Source organism: Pristiophorus japonicus, chromosome 3 (assembly GCF_044704955.1).
Source record: "Pristiophorus japonicus isolate sPriJap1 chromosome 3, sPriJap1.hap1, whole genome shotgun sequence".
Taxonomy (NCBI): Eukaryota; Metazoa; Chordata; class Chondrichthyes; family Pristiophoridae; genus Pristiophorus; species Pristiophorus japonicus.
The window spans coordinates 173,570,312-173,578,664 of NC_091979.1; the positions used below are offsets into that span (position 1 = coordinate 173,570,312).

At 41.4% G+C, this 8,353-nt stretch overlaps 1 long non-coding RNA gene across 1 annotated transcript; it reads right to left on the reverse strand.

Annotated features, from left to right (window-relative positions):
• Positions 1 to 2,339: 2,339 nt before the first annotated feature.
• Positions 2,340 to 5,145, reverse strand: LOC139259407 (uncharacterized). The gene is made up of 4 exons (XR_011592565.1): positions 5,099 to 5,145; positions 4,431 to 4,475; positions 2,712 to 2,837; positions 2,340 to 2,589 (listed from the first exon to the last, which is right to left on the reverse strand). It is a non-coding gene; the product is annotated as an uncharacterized lncRNA (long non-coding RNA).
• Between the last annotated feature and the right edge of the window lie 3,208 nt (positions 5,146 to 8,353).

Genomic DNA, 8,353 nt, shown 5'->3' on the forward strand with positions numbered 1-8,353 from the left:
AACCACACAGCCAATTTTTGTATCATCTGCAAACTTCTGTATCAGGCCCCCTACATTGAAGTTTAAATCATTGCTATATAATACAAAAAGCAAAGGACCTAGTATTGATTCCTACAGAACTCCACTGGAAGCAGCCTTCTAGTCACAAATCCACCGTCGACCATTATCCTTTGTTTCCTGCTACTGAGCCAATTTTGGATTTAACTTTCCAATTTCCCTTGGATACCATTGGCTTTTACTTTTCTGACCAGTCTACCATGTGGGACCTTATCAAAAGCCTTGCTAAAATCCATGCAGACTGCATCAAAAGCTCTACCGTCATCGACCCTCCTTGTTACCTCCTCAAAAAATGTAATTAAGTTAGTCAGATACGACCTTCCCTTAACAAATCCATGCTGACTGTCCTTGATTAATCCATGCCTTTCTAAATGGTGATTAATACTGTCCCTCAGAATTTTTTCCAATAATTTGCCCACCACCGACATAAGGATGACTGGCCAGTAATTACTCAATCTATTGCTTTCTCCCTTTTTAAACAACAGTACAATGTTAGGAGTGCTGCAGTCCTCTGGCACTGCACCTGTAGCCTGAGCGGATTAGAAAATGATGGTAATAGCCTCCTTTATTTCCTCCCTTGCTTTTCTTAACAGTTCACCTGGGCCTGGTGATGCATCTTCTTTCAAAGATGCGAAACCCCTTAATATTTCCAATCTCACTATGTTTATCTCATCTAAAATTTCACAATCCTCTTCCTTAACTACAATGTCTGCATTGTCCCTCTCTCTTTGTGAAGACAGACGCAAAGTATTCATTAAGAACCATACCCAGGTCTTCGGTCTCCACACACAGGTTATCTCTTTTTGTCTCCATTCTTTCCTTAGTTATCCTCTTTCTCGTTATGTATTTATAAAAGATCTTTGGGTTTTCCATGATTTTACTTGCCAATATTTTCTCATGCTCACTCTTTACTTACCCAATTTCCATTTTAATTTCACCCCTGCACTTTCTATACTCCTCTAGGCTTTCTGCAGTATTTAGCTTTTGGTATCTGACATTATCTTTCCTTTTTTGCCTTTCCTACCCTGCATACCTCTTGATATAGGTGGCTCTGGATTTAGGAGTTCCACCCTTTTTCTTTGTGGGGACATATTTGCTCTGAACTCTCACTATCTGCTCCTTGATTGCCTCCCGCTTCACTGACACTGATTTACCTTGGCTTCGATTTGATCAGGAATGTTAATTTATGCAGTTGGCTTTTCAGTAGCTATTTCCAGTATGGGGGACTTTGCTTCCAATAAGTCAAGACTTAAAGTTATTAATCGTTCACTTCCAGCAAAGGTGCACCATCCCATTCTCACAAAATACTTCTCCAAGTTGATGGTGAATTTGAGTATCAGGAAAAGGAAAGGGCTAGAAATTAAATAGCGACCCATTTAGGGTGTTAACTTTTCAGGGAGCGCAAAAGTATCGCTGGGTAAAAAAGATTTGCTGCTGCTGGGATATTACGCTTTAGCACTCCAAGAGGGAGGTGGAGTGTTAAATCATGCATTACCATTTCCTTTAGAGTGCTAAAGGAAGTTAGAGGGGTGGTATCGGAAGAGCACTGAGCAATGCTCAGTGCAGCGCTGCCTGGGGAAGTTCGCATGCGTCGGTAATTTTGGCGCGCTAGGTCGGTAACCCCTTAGCGCTCTGTTACCACCCCCACAGGTGTGAAGTAAGCAGAATTGATGCAGTGACACTTGTCACCTTCTCACACCCAGTTTCAGCAGCAAAAGCCCCAGTTCACCAGTTACCAGTAAGCTGTTAGCGCTAGTGCAAAACCACCGGGGAAGTCCGCGGGCACGGTAATTTTGGCGCGCCTAATCGTTAACCCCTTAGCGCTCCATTAAGAGAGTTAGATGTAGCCCTTATGGCTAAAGGGATCAAGAGGTATGGAGAGAAAGCAGGAAAGGGGTACTGAAGTGTAGGATCAGCCATGATCATATTGAATGGTGGTGCAGACTCGAAGGACCAAATGGCCTACTCCTGCATCTATTTTCTATGTTTACCGCCCCCCGCAGGTGCTAACGGGAGGTGCAAACCAGGCCAATTTCTCCCCCAAAGACTCCCACCTCCACCTGGGTGAAGTATGCAGTCTCGATATAATCCCTCTTGCTCACCTTCAGATACCAGATTTTAAGCAGCAAAGCCCCAGTTCACCAGCAGCTACCAGTAGAATGAGGAAACTTGTCACAAGTATCTGACAGGCTGGTTTGAGCGCTGTGTCTGTCTGAACTCCCATCTGATTAGTGAAGTGAGAAGCAACATTTGGAAGAATATCAGGAAATATTTTCTTTATATTTAATTTAATCCACAAAATACAAAACAAAAATACAGACCAAAGGACAGAACATTTACAAACTATAGAATCTCCCAGTTACAGTAAAATGTACACTCAGGAACGCCAGGTCCCCCTTAACTATGAACAAGTAAAGTACAATTGATGACATCTTCTAATCTGATTGAGGTCTTCTTGTGTTCACACTAGGCTCAGCCTTTCAGAAGTTTCATTCATGGTTAGTGTCGGGCTCTTGAATCCTCATTGTGTTCCTGGAGTGAACAGAATCAACAGAATTGTCATTTTCAGATGGACTAAGTTCTGTGTTTAATTGTTGTTGATAATCATGATCAAGAAGGCAATTATCTGATACAAAGACCCAGTTTATACTTACGTTTGAAGACTCCTCGAGCGATAATTCATTAGACTTACTCTCGAACGATAATTCTTTAGCCTCGCTCTCGAGCGATAATTCATTAGACTTACTCTTGAGCGATAATTCATTTGACTTGCTTTTCACCTGCATCAAAATATTAATGTTTACATCTTTAGCAAAGTGAGTGAATGAAACACGTTGTAAACAATCACAAATTTTAGAATAATCAGCAAATTAAAGTTTAAATGATATTAAATTATAAATGAGAAAGTGGCAACTCTTTAAATTTCAGAGTTGAGAGTCACTGTCTCAGTGTGGGAGTGGAGAAATCCTCACCAAACATCTCATGTTCTGAATGCAGCAATAACTGGTACTGTGGGGCTGTGGGGAAAATGGTTAAACTCATGAATGGTGAGATTATCCATCAATTGGTTTGTATTGCCTTGACTCCGCCATCAAAATCAGTAATTATTGTCTATTAGATGAGAATATAAATGTTCATGCGCTCATGGGTGGGAAAGCAAATTGGGGGAAAGACACAAAAAATCTGCAAAGGGATATAGACAGGCTAAGTGAGTGGGCAAAAATTTGACAGATGGAGTACAATGTGGGAAAATGTAAGGTTATCCACTTTGGCAGAAAAAATAGAAAAGCAAATTATAATTTAAATGGAGAAAAATTGCAAAGTGCTGCAGTACAGGGAGATCTGGGGTCCTTGTGCATGAAACATATAAAGTTAGTATGCAGGTACAGCAAGTAATCAGGAAGGCAAATGGAATGTTGGCCTTTATTGCAAGGGGGATAGAGTATAAAAGCAGAGAAGTCCTGTTACAACTGTACAGGATATTGGTAAGGCCACACCTGGAGTACTGCATGCAGTTTTGGTCTCCGTATTTAAGGAAGGATGTACTTTCATAGAAGGCTGTTCAGAGAAGGTTCACTCAGTTGATTCTGGAGATGAGGGGGTTGACTTATGAAGATAGGCTAAGTAGGTTGGGCCTATACTCATTGGAGTTCAGATGAATGAGAGGTGATCTTATCGAAACCTATAAGATAATGAGGGGGCTCAACAAGATGGATGCAGAGAGGATATTTCCACTCATAGGGGAAACTAAAACTTGGGGGCATAGTCTGAGAATAAGGGGCCGTCCTTTTGAAAATGAGCTGAGGACGAATTTCTTCTCTCAGACGGTTTAAAATCAGTGGAATTTTCTGCCCAGAGAGCAGTGGGTCATTGAATATATTTATTGCGGAGATAGGCAGATTTTTGAGCGATAAGGGAATAAAGGGTTATGGGGAGTGGGCAGGGAAGTGGAGCTGAGTGTATGATCAGATCAGCCATGATCTTATTAAATGGCGGAGCAGGTTCGAGGGGTCAAATGGTCTACTCCTGCTCCTATTTCTTATGTTCTTATGATCTTATGTTCATGGTGTCATCAGTTGTGTCTGTCCTGATACCATGGTTGTTGTCAGAGGAGAATGTTCTCTCTGATTCGAGAACATTCTAAAATTCAGTGGAGAACAATCTAATCCTCTTGGGGCCAATTCAACAATCCTCTGGCACTGGTTGGAGAACACCCAATAGCAATTGAATATCAGAATCCCCTCCCCCACTCTCTCTGGGTGGACAATTAATTAAATACAAGCCTCAGACTCGATCTGACACAGCTGAATCCAGGTTTCAACAGTTTATTGTAGTTGATAATCATCTCAGTAAACGTTCCAGTTTATACTTACATTTGCAGACTCCTCGAGTGATGATTCTTTCGACTTGCTTTTAACCTGAATTAAAATATTAATATTTGTATGTTCAGCACAGGGGATCAATGACACACTTCCAAACAAAAGGTTTAAATTTTAAATTATAAATGAGTAATTGTTAGCTTTGGAAATTTCAGAGTTGTGATTCAGTGAATTAATGTTGGAAAAATCCTCACCAAACAACTCATGTTCTGCAGTGCTGCAATAATCAATACCGCCCTGGTACAGTGGGGCTGTGGGGCCAATGGTTAAACTAATGATAGGTGACATACCCCACCAATTGGGATTTATGGTATTGATCCTGCAGTTTCCCTCCCGGAAGGACCGGTCAATAGTGTTTATTATTGGTGAGAATGTAAGAGGCCCTGCTCTGATGATGCGATCACTTGTTACTGTCCTGTCCCCCAGATATTCAGCTCACTTTAGCTTCAGTGGAGAACAAACCCATTCCTTGTATTTGGGGTCAATTCAACAATCCTTTGGAAACACCCCACATGCATTGAACATCAGAATCCTCAGCCCCAGTGCCTCAAACTAAAATAAATAGCCGTTCTGACACAGGTGGATCCAGCATTTTGCACTTTATTGTTGATAATCAAAATCGACAAGAAAATCGTCTGTGAAAATTTCTAGATTATACTCACATTTGACGACTCCTCGAGTGATGTCTCTTTGGATTTGGTTTTGACCTGTTTAAAAGATTAATATTTATATGTTTAACACAGGAGAACAATGAGACGTTTTGTAAATACCCCCTCAAGTGTTAGAAAGCCCATTGCCCTGAATTGTATAATTGTGAGGTTACCTCAATACTGTCTTCACTTGACTCTGATGAATCACTGCTGCTGTCAACTGTCTTCAAACCTCGACACTCCATATCGATATCAACAACCTTATCAGCAAAATATTCAACACGGCTTTTGCAAAAACCTTTTTCCTGTAAAAATAACACGGAATTGATGAAAATGATTGATTGCCAACAAGTTATGAACTGGCACAGGGAGTTTCTATGATATAACTCAGTACGCACTGCGCTTTCTATGATATAACTCAGTACACACGGCCCTTTCTATAATATAACTCAGTACACACGGCTCTTTCTATGATATAACTCAGTATACATGGCCCTATGATATAACTCAGTACACACGGCTCTTTCTATGATATAACTCAGTATACATGGCCCTATGATATAACTCAGTACCCACAGCCCTTTCTATGATATAACTCAGTATACATGGCCCTATGATATAACTCAGTACACATGGCCCTTTTTATGCTATAACTCAGTACACACGGCCCTTTCTATGATATAACTCAGTACACACGGCCCTTTCTATGATATAACTTAGTACACACGGCCCTTTCTATGATATAACTCAGTACACATGGCCCTTTCTATGCTATAACTCAGTACACACGGCCCTTTCTATGATATAACTCAGTACACACGGCCCTTTCTATAATATAACTCAGTACTCACGGCACTTTCTATGATATAACTCCGTACACACGGCCCTTTCTATAATATAACTCAGTACACACGGCCCTTTCTATGATATAACTCAGTACACACGGCCCTTTCTATGATATAACTCAGTACACACGGCCCTTTCTATGATATAACTCAGTACACATGGGGGTGTCGATGCTACAATATAACTTAGGACTCACAGCGGTCTTTCTGGGGTGGAAGTGACAGCTGGGATCATCAAATTCCAGTCCAGAATTCTTGGAGCAGACGGTTTCTTTCACCGAGAATGTTAAATCCACATTGTACGACAATTTGCCTGTGCGATAAATCTAATGAAGGAAAACAAATCATTCGTGTGTTATCATATCCAGTGTTTTTACTCTGGTCAGATAAAGCTCAGAAGCATACAGCTCTTTATTTTCAACAGACTGGGACAGTCAGAATCACCAACCAACAGGGACAAAGATTTAATTTGTCCAAACACAAAATGGCCCCTTTAAGCATCACAGTAGAGATTGCTCAATGTGCTGGAACTTTTAATAATGGTAGGAAATTAACAAACAAGTGATAGACAATTGGGATTAGGAAATATTTCAGATAAAAATAAATCCTAAATCCTAACCTTGGAAAAATTTCAAATCTCACTTCCAAACATTGCTCCAATCGGAATCTCCAAAATCAAAGACAGATTTATGATTGAACTGACATTCACCCATCATTGTGTGAGTAATATAATGGGCCAGAATTTGCAGTGATATCGCCGTGTCATACCACCATTGAAATTGATTTCCATATGCGCTTGTGCTAAATCTCAATCGTGTGATCTGTCAAAGTACACCTTGACAGATAATCCGTACTGACGAGGAAATACTCATTGCTGGAGCAGAATTGGGCTAATTGCCCTCCAACTGCGCAGCAATTATGGCTCAAAACATTACGACTCGTGAAAGCAGAAGCAGGAGCCTGTTTCACTGTGAATGGAACCACCTTCACATTCTTTTTCAGGTTAAGCCGTGTTAACGGTGAATGCATCAAACCAGGGTGGTTCCGTAATAGCTAAAATACTTTAAGGCTTGTTTTTTAAAAATTTATCATAAAATGTTTTCAATTTAGACAGGCATTATAATTTGATATCTTGAATAATTATGGTACAATTTACTGCAATACATCCTAAGGGCTTGGTACTCCTGCAGAGAGTAATGAAAAGAAAACATCTAAATAAAAATTAGCATCCTCCTCCTCCCCCCCTCCCCCCGCCCTGCCCCCCAACCCCCCCCGCCCCCATTATATGTAAAAGCACCCTCCTTTCTTCTTCTGTCACCTTAATACAAAAAGACAGCAGCCTGATGCCTGGCAGAGGCAGAGGTTTCGGCTCCCTTGCATAAGGGACCGTATTCTACCTGTTTAAGCCCAGGGATGAGTTCCAATGACAGCCGGTTGACCCGAGTTTAAGCTGGGGATGTCCCGATTCGGCAGGAGAGACCCAGTCTAGGTAAATCTATCCAAAAAATATTTGGTCACTCAAAAATCATACCGAGTGATTTCTGACAAGAGAATCAAGTCTAGCATCATGATCACAACCAGCAAAAACCTGAGCAGACACTCTTGTCTCTCTGAATGTAACTGCAGTGAATGAAGTGACAGACATTTTCGAACAGGATTTTACCTCTAAACTGTCCTGTGCAACCCATTGAACAATCAACTGTAAAAGCCTGATGCTGGTACCTACATATCTGTCAAGAGGAAACTCGGCGCTTCCACTGATGGGAGCACCGGGCCCACATGATCCCAGATACCGCACACGCTGCGCACCTTCCATTGGTGGGCCTCGGGTACGCAGCATCAGGGAGCAAGTTTACGAAGGAGGTTGCCCATCAGGTAAGTTCGTATTGTGTTCGGATACTGGTGGCGTACTCCGTAGGTACGCCGTTCACTGCAAAATCTGCCCCAATATTCTGCTAATTATTAATAATCAGTGTCTAACTGCACTCAGTAATATTTTTGTAGACTTTAGACTTTAGACTTTATACACCAATCCAGAACACACTTACATCCTTCACTCTTCTCCTGGTTATACCACAGAGATTGGTGGTCTCGGTGATTTCATTCAGCTTTATAACTGACTCTCTCAGAGCATCCTTAGGGCTTGGTACTCCTGCAGAGAGAAAAGGAAAGTTGTAAAAACACTCCAGCATTCTTCAGTGAATTCTTTTGAAACATTGGTAAACTATCGCTGACTGAAGCTCATTGCCAATAAGTCGTTGCTTTATGAGGAGCCGCTCTCTCCAGTACGTACCTGAGCAGTGGAGGATCTGCACTGCAGCAATGGTGAGAAGAAAGGAGTTCATTCTGCCTCTTGTGTGATCAGCTGGCTGGTTTCTAAGAGTAAAGGAGCTGCTTCTCTCTCTTGCTCTGCCTTTCCCTT